The sequence below is a fragment of the Panthera leo genome, chromosome B4 (genome assembly GCF_018350215.1).
Source record: "Panthera leo isolate Ple1 chromosome B4, P.leo_Ple1_pat1.1, whole genome shotgun sequence".
Classification (NCBI taxonomy): domain Eukaryota; kingdom Metazoa; phylum Chordata; class Mammalia; order Carnivora; family Felidae; genus Panthera; species Panthera leo.
The window spans coordinates 112,763,796-112,786,578 of NC_056685.1; positions in this window are offsets into that span (position 1 = coordinate 112,763,796).

A 22,783-nucleotide genomic window follows, 5' to 3' on the forward strand; every position below is an offset into this window, starting at 1 on the left:
AAGAAACTCCAGTAGCTTTCAATTTTAAAATATTCAAAACAGCTATCTGATGTAGAACGGAAAGAGCATAAAATGACAACTAAATTTGTCTAGAGTCTCTATGAGCCAGCCCGTATGCAAAATATTTTTCCACATTTTATTTATTCATCATGAAAATCTGGTTAATAGGCATTTTTATCTCAATTTTATGGGTGATATTCTGAAGCCCAAATAAATTAAATGACTTTCTCAAAGACCCACAGCTCATAAGTGGTGAAATTCAGATTGCAAGGCAGAACTCTAAAGCTCATTTTCTTCCTATGACACTGTGCCATAACCGATATAACTTAGTGATCAATTTGCCCTAATTTTCACATTTCAGCTGATTGTTCTGACACAAACTTGATGTACTTTCATATAAATGTAACTTCATTAGCACACATTCAGATTTTAAATAAATACATAAAACAAAACAAACTGGCAGAGAGGAAAATCCAGAACATGAGATCCATTTTTGTTTCAGCCGTAAGAGTATTTAATATAGATATAATTTGTTCACAACATCAGCTGGCGCAAAATGGAAATATGAATGATGGTTGTATTTACTGTTTTACCTTTAAAAAAATTTTGAGACAACTCATTTTGAGAATAGAAGCTCCTATACCTATGGAGGCTGTTTTGTAATTATTCTCCGCAGATGTTAACTGACTACAGTAATCCTGAAAGTAGTCAAACAGCTCAATCTTATTGGCTAAGACATCCTAGCATTTAACAAATTCCAGTCGCATACCTAGAAAAACATGGGAATCTGAGTCCTTGTAGATTTTTAAAGAGACAAAGGTTGACTCTCTTTCTAAAGTTACATTCTGTTCACTAAGACAAAGCAAGATCATTGACATTAGTTTTCCCAGGACTTATACCTCTGACTTGAGAAAAGAATGGCTCTCTCCGTGTAATATACATGTCATGACTGAAATACTCAATTCCTTCTTCTGTGCATTTATTTACATTTAATGCAGAGTGAAACAACGCGTAAGCTCTAAGAAGTGGCAGACCGAAGGAACCCAGACCTCTTCCCTCACCTTCCAGTTCAACATCTTCAACAGCTATCAGTTACTACAAAATAAATCTCAAGTCTTTGCCATGACATTTACCACTCTCCATGCTTTGTCTCCATCTGGTCATTCTAATATTATCCCCACTGCAATTTTTCATGTACCCAGCACAACACCAAAATGGAAATATTTCATATTTCCCAATACATCCCTAGATCTTTTGGGTATGGCATTATAAACAAGCCCGGCTGGGCACCTGCTCTCATGGAACTTATTTTTATCTTCCAGTTATCAAAGGCAGGTCTTGCAAGGCTATACCATCCTGGCCATATAAAAGGGACCACACTGGTAGCAATAATAATCATATCACCCACCCCTGCTAGCTAGCAGACTGTGGTGATCCCTTCAAAGAATCCCCTGGTTCACTCTGAGGAATTTCAGAAGGTTCTCACTTGAACTCACACATTGTCATCTTTGCTACCACACAGCATTAACCATATTCTGTTTGGTACCCATTGTTGACTCGGCCCCATCCTCCTCCATCTCCACCTGATAGAATATGAGAGCCTGCATCAGCTCCTTCCTGCTCCTTTGGCCCCAATCCCTCACGTCAAATGGTGCAAAGTAAGTTCTGTTAATTCCATTCCAACTACCCAAGGGAGTACAAATGCAGCAGTAAGCAGAGGTTAGGCCACAGCTAGAACCTTTCGTTTATAACCCTTAGTTATTTGCATACATAACTTTTCGTCCTTTCTAGTTTTAGATTCTTTAGAAGAAAGAACCAGGTTTTGATCACCATTGTAACTCCCAGGATTCCTTGCATATATTATACACTTGAAAAATGATTGTTGAATTGACTCCTTTTGGCCGCATTATACTCACTTAACTCAATTATCCTAAACTGAGCATTAAACATTGCCACCTTTATTTTATATCTAACCTCAAATCACTTAGGAAGGCATATAAACTCATAAATAATTCCAAAACATAAAGCTGATTATTTTTGGTTTTATAATGATTTCCCCACTCTTTAATCAAATGCATGATGGTGTATAGATATTGCCTTTACAGCAGCTGCTGCAAGCATGTGGATTATGTTAGAGGGCTCTCTGAGAGAAAAACAATTATATTAGTGTAACTGACATGATATTGGATAAAGAATGATTAAACCATCAGTTCCTTGGAGCTACTTCTGAGCTACTGCTGCTAGACGGATACAAAAGAAACATAATAGTGGCTATATTTTGCACAATGGGGAGATTCATTTTTGGTGGGAACTGTTCCAGGCAAATTACATTTAAAACAGCATTCTCATCAGAAATAATAAACCTAAAAGAGAATGAAGCCAGCAAAGGAAACTGAGACTAGGAATTCTTAGAGAAACAGACAGCTGAAGCCTCACAGTTTTTGCAAATTTTGTAGAATGTATTAGAAGGAAACAAAGCTTCCAGTGGAAATCAAAACATACAAATTTTGCATTTAAATTTGGTACTTTGAGACTAGGTCATAAAAAAGAATTAGGCTTAGTAAGGGATACCCTGAATCAGCAAGTAGATAGCCCAAGGAAGATGTAAGCTGGAATGAAGGAGGGAATCACTCACAGGAAGGCTCTCTCAAGCTAAGTGGACATTTCTGTCACTCCTCTGGTCACGTTACTCTCCTCTACTTATTGGTGGGGGAATGGACAATGGTCTTAGAAAATCAGGCATCTATTTTAGAGTATTTCGTATCGTAAACTACATATATTTCTTATTATGGTGTATGAGTTAATTTTGTTTAACAAATGCTTTTGCTGCCTTTTATAAAAACTTAAGCTGATGGACACCTCTGGTTATTATCATAAGTATATAACAGACTGGATGGAACTATGGAAATTTCTATTATGGATATTAGTGTGGGTTGTGTTAAATGGTGCCCCTGAAGGAATTCTGTCTGAATGAAGCTTCTTTTTCTCTGAATGCGATATATTTTAAACAAATATAGGTCAGAAAAGATTATTTTTGCAGAGTCTGAAGAAGCAGCAATGTAAAATTATTCCATAAAGCCAAAAAGAAAAGAGTTACATAAATGTGGCCCAGAGGCAAAGTGCTGCAGAGAAAGTCTGAGAGGGAGGCAGAAAATGAGTTCTAGTCTTGGCTCATCTCTGGCCTTGGTTAAGTTCCTAAACCCAGAGAAAATCCTTGTTTTTGCTTTACAGGTCAAAGCAGGCCACTGCTGTGAGCCTGCAAAGCCCCCTTTTCACCTTAAAAGCCACACTGCAGACCTTTCTTGGCTGTCATTGGCACCTTGGGACCAATTCTCCCCCATTCTCTGGGCTCAAGAAGGTGCATAGCTGATCCCCCTATTGTTCTGAGAGCTGAGTGAATCCAGTTTGCTGCTCTTGGCTAATCCTCTCCTACCTTAACCTTCCACAGAATATACCCCACATGAAGTTAAAGTTGGTAAGACACACCTTTACATGTAAAACAAAAACTTGCTATTTTTGTATAGCCCCTCTTGACACTTTGGCTGGTCTCCTTTTGCCTGATTTGAACTTTAAAAAAAAAAACACAACATTTCATATAGAAACACACTGAACACTTTGAGAAGAACAACTGTTAAAATAATGACTTCTAAGAATATGAAGTTAATAGTGGTTCTCAAGTGGGTAAACAAGTATTATCTAAAATATTTTTTTGCTTATATATTAAAATGTATTCAGTTGTGTGCTATGTAAAAATAATTTTTCCTTCTTAAAAGAAAGTTTAGCACATTTTTCCTCCAAAGTAGACCCTAGATACCAACACATCTGGATATTTTATCTATACAACTAAAAAGTCAGGCATTTTGGATATTTTAAAATATCTGTCTGTGAATATTTAAATTTGAGGCTTTCAAAAAAATTAAAAGCTTTTGAAATACAACTATAGAATCAATTGCACATGTGAGGAAGAATGATCTAATGTAGACATTTGCTATTATAGATGATTGATAGATATGTTCATAGGCTCAGAAAAATATATGTATTCTGATGTCTTCTCTAAAAGATTTTTATCCCAAATACCTCAGAGATGTTGATCTCTTGACTTACTAAACAATAATTAAAAAAAAAAAAAACCCTTTAATAATAGCATTTATTTCAAAGACTATTTGAACTCAACTCATTGAAACAGAATTGATAATGAGTATTTATTATTAACATTTTTTTAATGTTTACTTTTTGAGAAAGAGACAGAGCATGAGCAGGGGAGGGGCAGAGAGAGAGAAGGAGACACAGAATCCAAAGCAGGCCCCAGGTTCTGGGCTGTCAGCACAGAACCTGATGCTGGGCTCGAACTCATAAGCTGTGATATCACGATCTGAGCCGAGGTCAGATGCTCAACCAACTGAACCACCCAGGCATCCTGATAATGAGTAATTTAAAAACCAAGTAGCACAAAAGATCCTTAATGAATCAAAATTGGCTTACTAAATTTTGACACTAAAGCTTCTTTAGTTTATTCATAGGTGTTCCCTTGGTCCCTTCCTTAAAAAATATTTACAGTTGTCTCAGGCCCAGTGACAAGAATCTTGCTTCCTACATTTTACAAATCCTATCAAATTTAAAACAACAAACACAAAAAGATTAATTGAGCTCATGCAATGGGAAAGGCACAGAGTAAGTGTGCACAGGTGACAAAAACAGCTACTGTTCCCGCCTTCTTGGGGGTTACAGCCTGGGAGAGGAGCACCTGAAAGAGAAAGCCACTGAGAAGGGGAAGAGTATCTTCAAAGTGAGAGAATAAGAGAGAACAGATCATTGTAGAAAAGCAGATGTAAGATCTCAAGTAGCATCCTCCTCTGGCTCATTTAGCATAAGGTCGCACTGCTTTCCAATACAATATGTTGCAGTACCTGATGTTCTAAATGATGCATTTTCCCATTTAGAAAATACTCAAGAAGGCCTATCTGAAAAGCCCCCCCCCCCGAAAAAAAATGTGGGCATGCTGTAGATGTTTCTAACAGGGATCTATCTCATCTTGAGCCAGGTCTAATGCTAGGGGTTCAAGGATATTTGGATATAACTGGGGAATGTTTGAGGAATCCCACAATGTCAACTCCCTAGAAGGTATGTCATGTAAGGAAGCTCAAATCAAAGAAATATGTAGCCAGGTACAAGAAACTGACTTCATAATAAGCTTTACCTGGTTTATTATTGAGGTACCAACTCTCTTATCACTTTTGTATATTTTCCATAGCTCAAATAGAGTCACACTGCAACATCTAACTTGGAGTGGTGGGAAAGTAAAGTACTACCTTATTCCCAGAAAGAGGAGAGACAGAAACACTGGAAAACATCAGTACTTTACCAGATCATTCCAAGTGTTAGCTTAGTGTAGATATGGATGGAAATCCTCAAGCGGGGGTGGGAGTGCAGACAGGTGTTGCTATTCTGGAGGGAAACCTGAAAGCACATAGTTAAATGAAGTGTGTGGATACTCTACTGCCCAGGATTCTTCCAATTCACTCATAGGACCAGAAAGGGCCATGATCCTTCCTATAAATTGCAGCATTACTTGGGACGGTGAGAAGCTGCCTATAATCTGGAAGCGGACAGGCCCAATGCTGTGGTTACACATGCTGGGATACCATGCAACAGTCAGAAGCAATCGACTAGATATGCATATTGCTAACTTGAAGGCATAGTGACAAGAGAAAAAATAAAAATCTACAGTTGTAATATATGGTACAATATGACATTCATTCAAAATCACAACGACAAGAACAGAGAGTGGGAGTGAGTAATGGAGATAAAGGAGTATATATACAAATGAATAAATTTGAGAGGCACTTTGAGCAGATCAGTGCTGACAGTGATTAAATCGATGACCTGAATCTAAGACCCAAAAAACTAAAACAAGCAAATAAAACCAACATACAAAACATAAGGGAGTTATTCCAACTAAACTGTAAAACAAATTTCACCCCAAACATTATTGTTTTAGGGTTCCCCCCTCTGTCGTAGGATACCCCGTGGTTTTGGCACAATGAATATATGGGCAGCTACCAATGAGCCCCTGGAGCAGTAGCAGTAAAGATTTTAATACTCAAAAGAGAAGCACGGAGTGCCAGCAGGACCCCTAGGACCTACCAGTGTGGCAGCATCTGGCAGGGGCTGGGGCTAAGGAGCAGGAGAAGACAGAGCCCACTTTGTGCTGCAGGAACAATGGCATACGGGTGTGACCATCTGGCTTAAAATTTGGAGCCTAGTGGAGCAGGGTCAGGGGCCACATACCCAGTGAGGAAGGACTTCCAGGGGCACAACATAACTGGACTCTCCAACAGAGTTTGGGAAGAATGCAACATCTCTGTGGGCAGTGGGATACCGTATTAGATCCCTTTGGAATGGAGATGGGACATAAACAGAGGGGAATAGAGAAGTCTGTAAAACTCAGGTATCTCTAGCTTCACTGCTTGAGGACATGTAGGTTATAGTTAAAAGAAAAAAATGTTGGTACATAAAGGAATATACTTCGGGTAACCAGAAAATCAATCCCCTAACAGAAAATTTCTCGTTTTATGATGATGTTCTGGGTATAAATGATGCATTAATGCAACTGAGTATATGGTTCCGTGAATTCAGCCTAACCTTTTCAGTGAGATGTGAAAATGTAGCCAGTACAAGAAAAACCCTAGCAATGAGTTTGTTGGAGATTACAAGAATGGGAGAAGAAGGGTTGAGTCTATTCTGCGAAGACAAATATATGCAAACTTGGTGTCTGTTTCTAGATTAGCATTTAAGAAAGGAAAGAGGGAGAAACAGCATCAAGTCACACAGTAAAAAAAAAAAGAAAAGTGATCGGATTAATCCAGTCGGTATGTCAAAGAGAATTAAGAAGGGATCTCAAAAATTACACTAAGGCTGAAATCTTCAGTGACAGGTGGAGTAGTCCCATCATTAATACTAACATGAAAACAAAGACTAGAGGATGTTTGGGGAAAATTTATAATTTCGGGTTATGAAAAAAAAAAACACATCAGTATCTGAGGCTCATAACATCCATAAATTATGGAGATATTCAAAAACACAAGAAAGAGTTATCAAGGGGAAAGGTATTACTTTGAAATGATGAGTTCTATTCCTTAGATATTCTCTGTTGCCACAGATTGCGATATTAGAAAGTTAGGGGAGAAAGGTCTCTAATCTGCCAAATACGTAATTCCATGTGCAATTAAATGTGTAATGTACTCTACAAGTTCAGTATTGCAGGCTCTAATTTATATATATGGAGTAGTGGAAGGAGAATGAGATACAGAACAAAAGAGAGATTTCACCATAAGCCAACCATTGGATGTCCTTCGGCAAGGAACTTTGCCTCTGACCTTCAATTTCCTGGGCTATAAAATGGAAATGACACTTACTACATCTCCAGAGATGTTAACTACTCAAATGAAATCACATATTTTAAAATGCTTGCTCAGTGGAAATGTGCTCTAAGACATTATTTATTTATATTATTCTAACATGTTCTTATAGTATTTCTTTCTGTATTAACTGTATTTAGTAGGACTGTCAAATCCTAAGAATGTCCCCTGCATAGCCCTGAGAATATTCAATAAGCTAAACTGCAGATGATGCACTCTTATTGGTGTTGATGCACTCTTATTGGTCTAGTCAAAGAGACCACTGGAAAGAAGAGAAAAGTAAAACTATGAGACATGTTTATACCAGGCACACATAAGCAAATTAAAGGTAAAATGTCCTGATTTATGACCCAAAATATAATTATAAAAGGGAGACATAAATTTTTTGCAAAATCTGACATGTATTTGATTTCAGGCTTTTCACACTACACTTTATTCTTTTATTCCAAAAAAATTTTTTTAGTGTTTATTTATTTTTGAGAGAGAGAGAGAAACAGAGTGTGAGCAAGGGAGGGGCAGAGAGAGAGGGAGACACAGAATCCGAAGCAGGCTCCAGGCTCTGACCTGTCAGCACAGAGCCTGATGCAGGGTTCGAACCCATGAACCGTGAGATCATGACCTGAGCTGAAGTCATATACTTAACTGACAGAACCACCTAGGTGCCCCCTGACGCTTAGCTTTAAAATCTATTGATAAAGTTGAACATTTATATTTCACTGGATTTTTGTCAATTCCTAATATGGAAAAAAAACATATTTCAAAAATGCATATTTGCTCAAGTTGCATTTTCTTAACCAGACCATATTCTAGGTAATCACTATGTCCCAGGGTGAAAATCAGTAGAACAAGTGGTTTTGACAACCACAAATGACAGAATTAACTACATAGCTAATCTGACAGATTGTGCGGAAATTAATAATAATAATAGCAACTTAATTAAAGCTAGTTGAATTGGTTAACATATTGATTACACATTTGAAGCAAAACAAGATGTGACTGAAACACTTTGACTCATTGCATCAACCCAATGCATTCCACCTACATAAAATTCTCTTTATGGCTCGCAAGGTCGTATTAGGTCTCATCTCTCTATACTTGCCCAGTTCTCATTATACACTAATATCACCTTTTCACTCTTAACTCCAGCTGCAATGACCTTCCCTTGGTTCTCTTTGTGCATTCTACTCTTTTCATTCTTCAGAGACTTCAAGCACACTCTATCTGCCATGTTCTTCCTCCTGTGCTTTACCTCACTAATTATGAATTATTCTTTTTTTTTGAAAATTAAAAAAAATTAACGTTTATTTATTTTTGAGAGACAGAGAGAGACAGAGTATGAGCAGGGGAGGGGCAGAGAGAGAGGGAGACACAGAATAGCAGGCTCCAAGCTCTGAGCTGTCAGCACAGAGCCTGACAAGGGGTTCGAACTCATGGACCACAAGATCATGACCTGAGCCGAAGGCAGATGCTTAACTGACTGAGCCACCCAGGCACCCCTGAATTATTCTCATCTTAACTCAAGGTCATTTCTTCATTTAAGTTATCCCTAACTCCAAACTTGACCAAATTCTCCTCTTCTCCATGGTGTTCTATATGTTTCTTCCTGGCACTTATTTTTTTTTTTAAATTTTTTTTTAACATTTATTTATTTTTGAGACAGAGAGAGACAGAGCATGAACTGGGGAGGGTCAGAGAGAGGGAGACACAGAATCTGAAACAGGCTCCAGGCTCCGAGCTGTCAGCACAGAGCCTGACGCGGGGCTCGAACTCACGGACCGCGAGATCACGACCTGAGCCGAAGTCGGCCGTTTAACCGACTGAGCCACCCAGGCACCCCGTTCCTGGCACTTATTTTAATGGTTATTAATATCTGTCTCTCCAAAAAAATAATAAAATCTTTAAGAGTAGAGACTATATATATTTTGTCATTATTTTATCCCTAATACCTATCAAAGTGCTTGCACATAATAGGCAATCTATATGTATTCATTAAAGGAAGTACTAAATATTTTGCCTTCAAATGGCAGAAACCCCATGCAATCCTCAAACTGTAAATAAATTCATTCACTCATTACCTCTAGTAGATCCAAATGGTAACAGTCATTGCCTGATATTTATTTTGTTGGTCATGTTGAACTAGTTATACAAAATCAATAGAAGGGAAATGACAAAGTTTATATTTAAGGGGACATTTTAACTCAATTTGTGAGCACATAAGGAAAGGCTGCTCCATTCACTTCATATTTACCCCCGTTGCTGTCACCTATAGTGGGTGAGGATTCCCGTACATAGCTGAGGGCAAAGTTGTCCACATAAGTGTTTCAGCTGTGTGTACGTGTGTGTGTGTGTGTGTGTGTGTGTGTGTGTGTGTGCATGTGTGCACACATGCATTTGTGTGAGAGAGAGAGAAAGAGAAAGAGAGAAATATTTGATAGATAGATCATCTATAAAAAGCTCTTACAACTATTTCCAAAAACAACTGGTACTTTCATTTGTGTGAAACTCAGAAATTCCCCTAGCAGTCAGCACATAAGAACTAAAGAACTAATCAATACCTGGCTTCTTTCCCAAAATCTACCTCTGCGTTTCATTATACTGTAGAGCCACGGTGGTCAGAATAAAGTAAGAAGCCCCATTTATGGATGGCTCTAGATTTCATAAGGAAGCAAGTCTGCAGGACTATGAAGTTTTTTTAAAAGGTCACATATGAAGTAAAGTTGAGAAACACTTCAACTGAGTCCAGTCCCTTATGGTTTGAAAATAAATAAAAAGAGGCAGCGTGATGAGGTGGGATTTACTTAGAATCACAAGATCTAATTGATGCCTTATGTCCACTTTTTAAAAAGTGTTTATTTTAATTCCAGTTAGTTGACATACCGTGTAATACTAATTTCAGGTGTATAATCTAGTGACTCAGCCCTTCTATACCTCGCTGCTCATCACAAGAGCACGCCACTTCTTAATTGCTGCATGACCTTAAGTACATTTTTGACCTGCGTGAGCTTTACTTGCCTTTATGTGTTAAATGGGGAACATAAAAACGACCTCAATGGGTTACACTTAAAAAAAAGTAATAACGCCTACCTTTTGTTGAGTCTATGCTACATACATTTACCTGTAGATTTCGTCTAAGCTTTTTGTAAAGTGGTATAAACTTCCCCAGCTTACAGTTAGGCTCAAAGAGTTCAAAGTCACACAACTAATGACCATCAGAGTGAATGGTATTGAATGAGATCGCTAGGGACCTGCAATAAAACTACAAAAGTTTTTTGCTGTTGACATCGCTGTTGAAGCTTCAGACCAAATCCCAGCAACTCTGGACCAAGAAGTGATGCTCAGTGGTCTCCGATCGTGGCCAACAACATCGCAACTGTGGTCGTTTGTCATGGGAAGCTTCTCTGTGATTTCTTACCCAACAATTTCAATTTCAGTTTCTCCAAATCTGAGGTAAATCAGGCAGGGACTCTCTCTGAGTAGAGATACCATGATAGAGTCATTGCTATTGTCCTTCTACATGCATGTTGTCATGTTGGAGAATTTTCAGAGTTGATTTTAAAAACTTTTTTTACACAAAAGGCATCCATGTCTTTTGGATTTTCTTTTTAAGTTCATTTGAAAGAGAGGGAGAAACGGAGCTGTCAACACAGAGCCCAATGTGGGGCTCGAACTCACAAACCATGAGATCACGACCTGAGCCGAAGTCAAGAGCCGGAGGGACACTTAACTGAGCCACCCAGGCACCCCTGCCTTTTGGATTTTGAGAGGTTGAGAGCATCATACGTAAAAGTACTTGGGCTTCAGGCATGCCTTCTTCAGAGCCGTGCTCATCTGCATATACACTCTGTGTAGCCCAGTAAAGACAACATACGTGACGGGAACACAGATGATGAGAATAAGAAGTTCAATTCCCTCTGTGGGAAAACTAAAAGCTACTGTAAAAGTCTGAACCTCAACCCTTTTACATACGAAATATTCAGAGCACACATAAAACATTTGACTAATTTTTTAGGGGGAGAATAAGGGTGTAGGAGGGAAAATCTGGCCTGAATGTTAGAACACCTGGTTGTGGGGCGTCTGGGTGGCTCAGTCGGTTAAGTGTCCGACTTCAGCTCAGGTCATGATCTCACGGTTCATGAGTTCGAGCCCTTGTTCGGGCTCTGTCCTGACAGCTCGGAGCCTGCTTCAGATTCTCCGTGTTCCTCTCTCTCTGCCCTGCCCCCGCCTCTCTCTCAAAAATAAATAAAAATTTAAAAAAAGGGGGGGGACACCCACCTTCTTTAAAACAAAACAAAACAAAACAAAACAACACCTGGTTGTAAATCTTGGTTGTACCACTTAGTAGCCATGTGAGTTTTATCTAAAGTCACAAAACGTCAGCCTGTTTTCTCATTTTGAAATGGCCATAATGATGCCTTCCTAGCTTACCTTCCAGAGCGCAGTAAAGCCCACACAAAATAGCATGAGAGACTGGGGCAAGGATATGATTCCCATATTATTGTTTTCATTTTATGGAGTAAACTCTTTTATTATAGGCAGTATTTTTCAAAACGTGTTCTGCAGAACATGTTTGTATTTTGTAGGAAAAGTAGTAGAAGTTATCTGTATGAGGGTTTTGTGCTCAAATATGTTTGGAAAATTCTGGGTTAAACAAAATCAACCCCTTACTTCAATACTTCTCAGAGCCTTTAATGAGCTAAGGTAAATCTCCAGAAGGGAGAATTCAATTCAATACTTTCCTAAATTTACTTAACCTCATACCTTTTATCTTCCTGGATTAGTATTGCCCAGAACACAGTTTTGAAAATTTAGCTCTTTGGAGAATTGATAAATACCATGTTGAAGTCTGGATCCACACATTATAATAATGACTGCCACACACTGAACATTTTCTATGTGCCAAGAACAGAGCTAAAATGTGTTAAATCTTGGAACCTGATTGAAACTGCTTAACAATCATTTGAATTGCATGCCTTACCCTTATTTTATAAGTGAGAAAAAATGATTATAGAGGTTAAGTAACTTAACCAGACTAATAAATCACAAGGCCAGGATGCAAATCCAAACCAAAGTCTCTGCCCTCGTTCACTGCTGAGCACTTGATTGAATGACTATATGGATGAGCCATGTGATCAGATACAATACATGTTTTAAACAGCACAAAGCAATTCGATAGACACTGACAGAACTTGGGAAGGAGAATCTACCTTCTACCTCTTTCCCCAGCTCATCTAAGCTTCCTTTTTAGAAAAAAAAAGTTTTAATGTTTATTCATTTTTGACACAGAGAGAGACAGAGTATGTGCAAGGAGGGGCAAAGAGAGAGGAAGACACTGAATCCGAAGTAGGCTCCAGGTTCTGAGCTGTCAGCACAGAGCCTGACACGGGGGTCGAACCCATGAACCGTGAGATCATGACCCAAGCTGAAGTCAGATACTTAACCAACTGAGCCACCCAGGTGCCCCATCATCTAAGCTTCTAAGAGAAGTTATTCAGCTGATTGGTCAGAGTCATGAGCATCCCCTCACCCACTCAGGATCACTTCTGTAGCATTTCCTGCTGTCATCCAGGTTTAGACCAGTTGGGTCCTCGGGCCAGACTGAGCCCTCCTGTTCTCCCTGTTGCTTTGCCCGTCAATGGAATGGGAAGGCTGCAATGGAATGGGAAGGCTGCCTTGCCCATCAATGGAATGGGAAGGCTCCTTAAAGTAGGCCTGACCAGGTCTTTGTTTTTCTGGTCTATCTTTTCTATAGGCTGTAGCACGGGCAGGTAGGCTACTGCTTGTTCCATATAGAGGCAGGGCGAAGGATGCTCAGAGAAACCTCAAGCCCCTGCCAAGTGTATTAATACCTTTCTTCCCAAAGTTCAGAATTATAAAACTATGTCTGGTTTTTAATTTCAGTATTCTTCCACAGGAAATTCCCTGCAACAATGCCAAAAGTAGGACCCTGTTTGACAAGTAACCATGAAATCATCAAAGTACAGCAAAAAAATACCAGAACTTCAAACAAAGAATATTGAGATCAAGATTAATCTTTCAAGAATATGTATGGAACCCAACTCAACAATAATTTGAACACAGAATTTCAGCATTTCAGCATCTGGGGACCTCTTTTTAAAAATACATAGAAAGCAATCTAATTTTATTTCATCCACACCAATTTGATTATTTCTATAGTAAGTGGTCTAAGGAAATTGGTATGACCCATGAAACCAGATAAGTTAGTATTATCAAATATCCTAAAACATGCCAAATTTATCCATCTTTGATCTTGTCATAAAATTAAGCTTATAATTCAGCGGTATAAGAAAGACATCGAGTGTAGAATTATCCCGTTACTAAAGTTGATCCATTCCTGTCAAACAGCTTTGATTAGTGGTTTTTATATTTTTAAAACTGAAAAACACTTTCTTCAAACATTTTATAGACAGCTCCGTGTATTAAGTAGAAAGAGCCAGAATCTGTCTGTGAGAAGCAAGAGAAAAAGTCTAGAAAAGCTGTCTGCTTTTCTAAATCCCTAGGAATTTACACAGCACTGTCTACAAACCACTGGTCTAGATAATTCTTCAGACAAAAATTGAAGAAAGGTGATTTTTCTCTGTTGTTTAAGTTAATAGATAATACTAAGCACATGGATAAGGCCATGAAATACAGAAGAAAGAATTTTGTAGTAGGAAGGAAACTTGATGATCACAAAATCTACTATGCACCAATTTTATGAATGAGGAAACAGGCACAGAGAATTTAACTCACTTGGCCGATATCACACAGCTAATTTGTAGCAGTCAGGAATAAAATTACTTTCTCCTGACACAGTCTGACGCTCTCCTAATACTCTACATGGACCTGGACAAACGATTTGGAAGTGGCGTATTTTGTTCCAAAATGCTTTAGTATAAGAGAGAGAATGATTCATTCTTCATTTTGAGACATAAGTACAATGTCGTCAGTAAACTAACACAATAATCAATGTATATTTATGGATCCTGAAGTCTCCCCCTGGTGTCGTGCCCAGTAAAAGACCTAGAGGGTATCACACAGTATTCATCCTTGCCTCTAGGGGGACAGCCATTGCCCAGCTGAACACGTTTGTCATTAGTTCTTTCAACATCGGGGACGCAGGCTGAGTAACAACCACCCGGCAGATGATCCCAGAGCAGTTCATAGGTTAAATTTGTTTATGACTGAAGTGTTCCAAAAATCAAAGATCGTAACCATGTAATATTCTCAGTTTATTCTGGGATGTTCTAAATCATTAGAAAACGTCTCTGACAATAATGGAATTTTTAATGAGAATGCTTCCCTTTTCATGTGCCATATTTTTAAGATACTCAAATTAACACGTTCACTCACGTGTCCCTGCACATTGTTCTTGCTGCTACTACCAGAGGAGTGCTGTGTTACACCAGCCCTAGGAAACTAGCACAATGACCCTGACAAGACTTGCTTATTAGGTGCATCCATATTAAATTGTCATCTTTACATCAAAAGTAGTCAAGGAACGGCAATGTCATGTGCTTAGCCTGTACGTGGTAGCTATGTAGGGGCAATGTTATTTTATGGCTTGTTGTCTCCAAGAGGCTTCATGATTCAGCAAAGGAAAAATTAGCAAACTTTATTTATTATTTTAACGTTTATTTGACATTGCTCTCAACATTATTGTTAAGAGCCAGAGGACAGAGCATGAGCAAGAGAGGGGCAGAGAGAGAGGCAGACACGGAATCCGAAGCAGGATCCCAGCTTTGAGCTGCCAGCACAGAGCCCGATATGAGGCTCAAACTCACGAACCGCGAGATCATGACCTGAGCCGAAATCAGACACTTAACCAACTGAGCCACCCAGGCACCCCAAAATTAGCAAACTTTAAATCATACGCACTATAGTTCTTCTTACATAAGGACATCTTAAGAATGTAAAAACATGCTCTGCTATATTGCTATACGCTTTCAAGTATCTGGTCTGTCCAGAACCATAGAAATGTATCTATAACTTTGCATTATTTATAGATTTATTTCTGAGCTACTCGCCTTAACCAATTCCATACAAAAAAAGTGGTCTTTTTCCTTTTTTTTTTTTTTTGTCTGACTCATGATTCATTTTTCTGATCACTGATCTTCCCCTCCTTCATGCACTGAATCTAGCATTTTCTTAGTATTTTTTTTTTCTAATCTGAAAATACCTTCATTTATGGTGATCTAGTATACTGAGTTACTTGAGTATTCAGGGCTATGTGGTATTAAAAAAATGACATCACATAGTACATTGATGGTAGATAAGTAATCTGATAAGAATAAAGTCCTTGACATGTAGCCACCGCAGTAGAGTTTCTATGGGAGTAGGATTGGCAATACAAAATCAATTGTAACTTTCAAAGGTAAGATGAGCAAAGATGTATGCAGACCATATTGTTATGGGTCTAGACATGTTGTTACTTCTCGTAGGAGTGATGTAATGACAATTTGCAATATCATTCAACTTAACCAGCTGCAAATTCAACTGGGCTTTGAATAAATGAAGAAGAAATTGGGGCATTCATTCATTAATATTTATGACTTCCTGATGAAACTGAGGAACATCTAGACCATGTCTGAAGATTTGCTGAAATACTCCTAAAAAAAGTGACACATCCTTTACAACCTATTACAAAGACTAAGCAAATTTAACAGGAAGGATGTTGTCTTTATCTCATCTAATTCCCTCCAGCGGAAATTTAAGCTTCTTTTAGGCAGTCTGTTCCTTCTCGTGTTTTAATTGGTGTTCACAGAAGATACTATCTTAACATGGGTTTTGAAGGGACCAAAGTTCCACTCAAGAAAGTTGGAAGGCCTAAATGTTAAAGGAAAACTTACTGGAAAACATGAAAACAGCAAGATTATGTTTGCATTGCACGACAATAAGATGAGAGAACAAACAGTCATCAATATCCCATGGGAGAATTATTACACTCCTCATGAACTTTAACAGGAAATGTGTTAAATTTCTAAAGCATCTTTTCTCCATGATATTTTAGCAAAGAAAACAGTTTAAAATTTTGTGTCTATGGGCAGAAATTGAAAAATGTTAAGATTTTATTTCTTTTTATTTTTTTTAAAAATCAATGATTATTTATGTTGGAAAGAGAGAGTGAGGGAGAGGCAGGCACAGAATCTGAAGCAGGCTCCAGGCTCCGAGCCATCAGCACAGAGCCTGACGCGGGGCTCGAACCCACGAACTGCAAGATCGTGACCTGAGCCGAAGTCGGATGCTTACCTAACACAGCCAGCCAGGTGCCCCGAAAAATGCTAAGATTTTAAATACAATCTAAAAAGGGTGTGCTTGAAAGGTTCTTTGAGAGCAGAAGGGATGGATGGAGGCTCTACAACTGACCTGGAAATGGTTACCTTTGTGACGCCTTCAACACTCTGCTCAAGTGTTGTGGATTTTGTTTTGGTTTGTTTTTTTTGTATGTCCTATATATCTTACTTCCTGAATCTTGATGGAAACTGTGTGAGTATTGACGATAAACTGGGTAAGTACTCAGAGACCAAGGAATTAGTTTGAAAGGACAGAAATTAAGGTTTTTTTTATCATAAATCGGGCAAAATTAAGGTTTTTGGAAAGAAGTGAATCTTTTATTTTTAAGAATGGTTCTAGAACTGGAATTTCTAAAAAACAATTATTTCTGAAATTGTTAGCCTATGGACTAGTAAACATAATTTTCCTTAAAGAAGTCTTCTTCAATGTTTTGTTATGAAGAGTGACACTCCTTTTACCTCATAGAAATTGTTTCATGTACAAAACCACTATTTTGAATGCTCATTATATCCAAAAATTGTACACATGGAGTTTTTAATCTTAACCTTCAAATAGCTCCAGGAAGCAGATATTGTCTTGTTCACTTAAAGGATGAGAAACTGAAGGACCGTAGAAATTAAGTAACTTGACCATGGTCATAAAGGCAATGAGTGACCAAACCACAATTCAAATCCCAATGAATTTGTCTCATTCTCACTCTATGAGAGCAAGCATACTTAGATTAAATTAGTTCTCTAGAGGATACTCAAAAAATTGAAAATAGAACTACCATATGACCCAGAAAGTCCACTTCTGGGAATATATCCAAAGGAAATGAAACTCCTAACTATGATATCTACACCTCTATGCTCATAGTAGCATTATTTGCAATAGCCAAGACATGGAAACAACCTAAGTGTCTACTGGTGGGTGAAGGATAAAGAAGTTGTGAGATATACACAATGGTATACTAGTCAGCCATAAAATAAGGAAATCCTACCATTTGTGACAGTATGGATGGAACTTGAAGGCATTCTGCTAAGTGAAATACAGAGAAAAACAAATACTGTATGATTTTACTTACATATGTAACATCTAAAAACAAACAATTGAAAAAAAACCACAACAGACTCATAGAAAAACAGATCAGATGTGTGGTTACCAGAGGTGGAGGGTGGGGGAGTTGGAGGAAGGTAGTAAAACGTACAAGCTTCCAGCTATAAGGCAAATAAATAGTAGGGATGCAATGTACAATATGATGACTATAGCTAACACTACTGTATGGTATATAGGAAAGTAGTTAGAGTAAATCCTAAGAGATCTCAACACAAGGATGATCTTTTTTCCTTTTTCTTTTCTTCTTTCTTTTCTTTTTATTGTATCTGTGTGAGAAGATGGTTGTCAGCTGAACCTACTGTAATCATTTCACAATATATGTAAGTCAAACCACTATGCTGTAGCCATAAACTTATACAGTGATGTATGTCAATTATTTCTCAATAAAACTAGAAAAAATTAGATCTCCACAAATATTCTTCTGATATTATACAAATATATTTAAAATAATCAGCCTATAAGAATGTGTTAGGCTTGTCCCTTGAAATTCTTATTATTAAGGGGCTCTGTTTTGCAATGAATGAGCAGTTTCACTGTCAGTGTTCCAAAACTTTAATTCTCAGCATACTAATTTACATAGTAATTTTATTCCAGTTTCTTTCTATTTTGCTTAATTTGACAAGAAAATTCTAGTACTATGGAAATTTACATTAGAACCCATCTAGGACTGCAACTCCCCATATCGATAGCCTTAGGCATCTACTGATATGTAAAAACATAGTTTTAAACAGATATCAGACATAAAATCTAGGATATACCATTATGAAGAATGGTAACAAGCTTTGTTCATTTATTTGTAAGAAGATAGACTGGTGTTGGTGAGATGGAATATCAGGAAGGAAAACAAGAGTGTTGTATTAAATTGAATAAATAAGCCCTGAAAATTATTCTTAAAACCGTGTGTGTATGTGTGTGTGTGTGTGTGTGTGTGTGTGTGTGTGTGTAGATAAAAATAGTAATAGTTGGCTCTGCTAAGGGAATGGTAAGATGAACATCTTAAATATTATCAAGGAGAATATAAATTGCCTCTTTTAAATGTTTTTAATGTTTATTTATCTTTGAGAGAGACAGAGACAGAGCACGAGCAGAGGAAGAGCAGAGAGACAGAGAGGGAGACACAGAATCCAAAGCAGGCTCCAGGCTCTGAGCTGTCAGCACAGAGCCCGAGGGAGGGCTCGAACTCAAGAACTGTGAGATCATGACCTGAGCTGAAGTCTGACACTTAACGGACTGAATCACCCAGCTACCCCGAGAATATAAATTGCCTTAATGTCAGTTAGAATATAAGTTACCTCACTATATATGCCCAGGCACTTAAAAATATTTGGCAAGAGTCTTAAAATATTTAAACTTTGTTACCACATAGTTGAACTTCTAGAATCTCTTAGGCTAAAATTAACCAAAGATGCTGATAGAACTTATATACAATTTTGCTGTTCATGGTATTATTTTACATAGCAGAATGTTGGACACAATTTTATGTCCCACAATAAGGCAATGGCTAAAAATTATGCTAGATTCTACAATAGATAATTGTCTAATAATTGAAATTATATTTCAAAAACATTTGATGGCATGATGAAGAGTAGATTATAAAATTATCTATAGTAGGAACTCAGTTTTATGTGTCCATACGCTCATAGGGAAAATAGAAAAATACCAAAATATTGATAGTGGTCATCTCTAATAAAGTTTATTTTCTTTATTGTTGTCTATTTTTATTCTGGAAGTTTGTGTATTATATTTTTATTCTTTTTTTTTAAGTTTATTTATTTATTTTGGAGAGAGTGCACACATGAATGGGGGAGGGGCAGAGAGAGAGGGAGAGAGAATCTCCAGCAGTAGGCTATATTCCAGTAGAATATATTTAGACTTAAATTAGTAATTACTCAAGCCAATTTGCATTTTTACCTTTATAAATCCAGATAGCCTTAATATAAAATTACACAGATATTATTTATATTTATTTATTTGTACCTACAAGTTTATGACAGGAATAATGATAGGAATGGATCTCATTCTAATGCCTTACACTCAAATAAGAGAAATGAAACACAAGATTGACAGCAAAGGGGAAGATAAGTTAGATATGCCTTGGAGAATTCTCATTCCAGGTGGCAACACAAAGCTGTATTTGTCATTTTAGAAAAATCACAACAAAATCCCTGCTTGCTGATTTTGTTGTTGTTGTTGTTGTTGAAAAATCAGGCCAGTATTTTTTTTATTTGTACCAAATAAATGAATATACAGCACACGAAAGAGCTGCTAGGTCTAAATCCACTATTTTAATCAATGCTGAATAACAGCACCGGGCTGGTTCCAAGGAAACGTATTGTTATAGTTGACAACCTTCACCGACTACTCTAGAACGTTATTTTAAAGGCCTCGGGAATTAAAATTAAAACAAATGCCTTAAGCCTTTTCAAAACTCTGTCCCAGAACATAAAAGCCAAGCGCCTGTTCCCCAGAGCAATATGGAGAGATGCATTTGGCTGAGGTTGAAATATCTCTTTAATGTGAGTAACCGGAAGAGCTATGATTGAACAATGCTAAGTAACCCTCTTCTGAAGATTAAAGAAAAACGAAACAAAACAAAACAAAACAAAACACAAATGTAGGGTTATTTAATCAACAATACCCATTCTAAAATAGAAAATGACCCTGATACATTCAAAATCATTGTACACAACTTCTAAACTCTAATTTGGCACATACAGCATTGTGAATAAGTAAAATTTAGTATCCAGTTCTCCTTTAATATTCTCTTAACAGAATAAAACAGAGCAAAACATGACCCATCTCAACCAGTTGTGACTTTCATTACCTTCTTTTCAAGAGTTATAGCTTAGAAAGGAAATCTGTAGCAAGGTTGCTCTGCTGTGACAGAATTCTAAACGCTTATATAACTATAAATCATGATTTTGGGCGGTGCCTGGGGGCTCAATCGGTGAAGCATCTAACTTCCGCTCAGGTCATGATCGCACGGTTTGTGGGTTTGAGCCCCGCATCAGGCTCTGCACTGACAGCTCAGAGCCTGAAGCCTGTTTCGGATTCTGTGTCTCCCTCTCTCTCTGCCCCTCCCCTGCTTGCACTGTCTTTCTCTCTCTCTCTCTCTCTCTCTCTCAAAAATCAAAAAACATTAAAAAAATTTTAAATGGTGATGTTTTTCATATTAAAAGATTAACATAATTGAAATTTAAAGTGTTCAGTATATATAAAAAATGAGTTAACTTAAGATTGTCCCATTTTTCCCATTTGTACTTTAATACATATTTTTCTAGGAAATAGATTTAAAATATATTCATTTGAGAACTAACTGTAAAGTTCTGAATACTTATGATAACTTTTCCCTATGAAAGTGTTTGTGGAAATGATACTAGGAAGTCCAAATGGATTCTCCTAGTCCAACCCAATGCTTTAGAGATTAGGAAACCAAGGACCTGTCAGAAATCAGATAAAATGCCGGGGGGTGGGGGGTCCTGCCTCACCATCTAGGACTCTTTCCCTCCTCCCACACTGACCTCTATCTATACAATAAACGCTAAGGAAAATGTTAGCTAAAGTGACTCCAGTTTTAAAATTTATAAAACTATAACAGTGTAAGCTTTTTGTTTGTTTCCTTAATACTTCCTAAGCCTTGCTCAATAGTTATGAGCTGAAAACAATGTCATAATGCAAGTTCATTAGAGAGACATGCTATAGACCGAAAGCATGTACAAAATGCATTGTTTCTTTCCAGGATTTGAGCTCAAGACAAAACTCAAAAAGGCACCCATCTGCTTTGAGTCTTTATTTATTATAATGACATACTGAAATAATAAGAGGTCAAAATGGTAACATTTTCAGAAGATGCTCTTCAATGGAGTGCATTAAATTGAGTTTTCCAGGTTAGTAAAATATGAAGTCGTTTTTGTTCATCTGGGGGAATATAGTATCTTCGCAATTTTTAAGAAACTCTAGATAAGATATAAATCGAGGTGACCATCTCAATAGAGGACTTAGGAAATTACTTAGTGGCCGTGACTCTTCCATTGTAATTAATGAGACCTTTTTATTACAATTAAACATTACTCAGTGGTCAGCATGCCAATACAAATATTATCTCATCTTCACTGCTTTCTTCACCTATCTGATCAAGTAACAATGGCTTATCTAGCTCCACATATAAAGTTTTCAGAAAGAAGGATATGCGATATTATTCACTTGTTTTTACATTTCACTCTCAAAGAGAAAAATGGAAAATTAACTTTGTACTTTTGTTGGGAGAGGACTAGAGAAGAATGATTGGATCTCTTAGCACAGGAAGTTCCACTTGGCTCTTTTACTTCCCTCTAATTTTTCCATGAGATGGAGATAATTGTAGGAAGCTGTAAATAATAGCACAGAACTTCAGAGATTTCTAGTTTTTAAACGTACTTTAAGCGGAAAGTTTTCTCAAAGAAAATCTTACACAGAACTTCCATATATAAAAAGGTAAGGGTCCAGCTTTTATCTCTGAAGTGCATGGGGAGAGATCAGTCCTGGGAAATCCAGCCCTCCCCCCCCCGCCCCCGCCATTACTGCCCTGCACTGACATCTTTACACAATCCCATGTCTCTGCAGAACTCAGCATGGTTGTGGGGTGCCTGGGTGGCTCTGTCAGTTGAGCGTCCGACTTAGGCTCAGGTCATGACCTCGCGGTCCATGAGTTCAAGCCCCGCGTCGGGCTCTGTGCTGACAGCTCAGAGCCTGGAGCCTGTTTCAGATTGTGTGTCTCCCTCTCTCTCTGACCCTCCCCCATTCATGCTCTGTCTCTCTCTGTCTCAAAAATAAATAAACATTAAAAAAAAATTTTTAAGTGCATGGTTGTGACTGACACAAAATGATACAAATGAATGAGAAGAGAATAAGTGAAGGAGTTAGTCTATGAGTGTCACTGTCTTGCTAGGTTAATAAAGTTTGTGCATGATACCTACACAAGTCTGCAGGACGCCCGATGC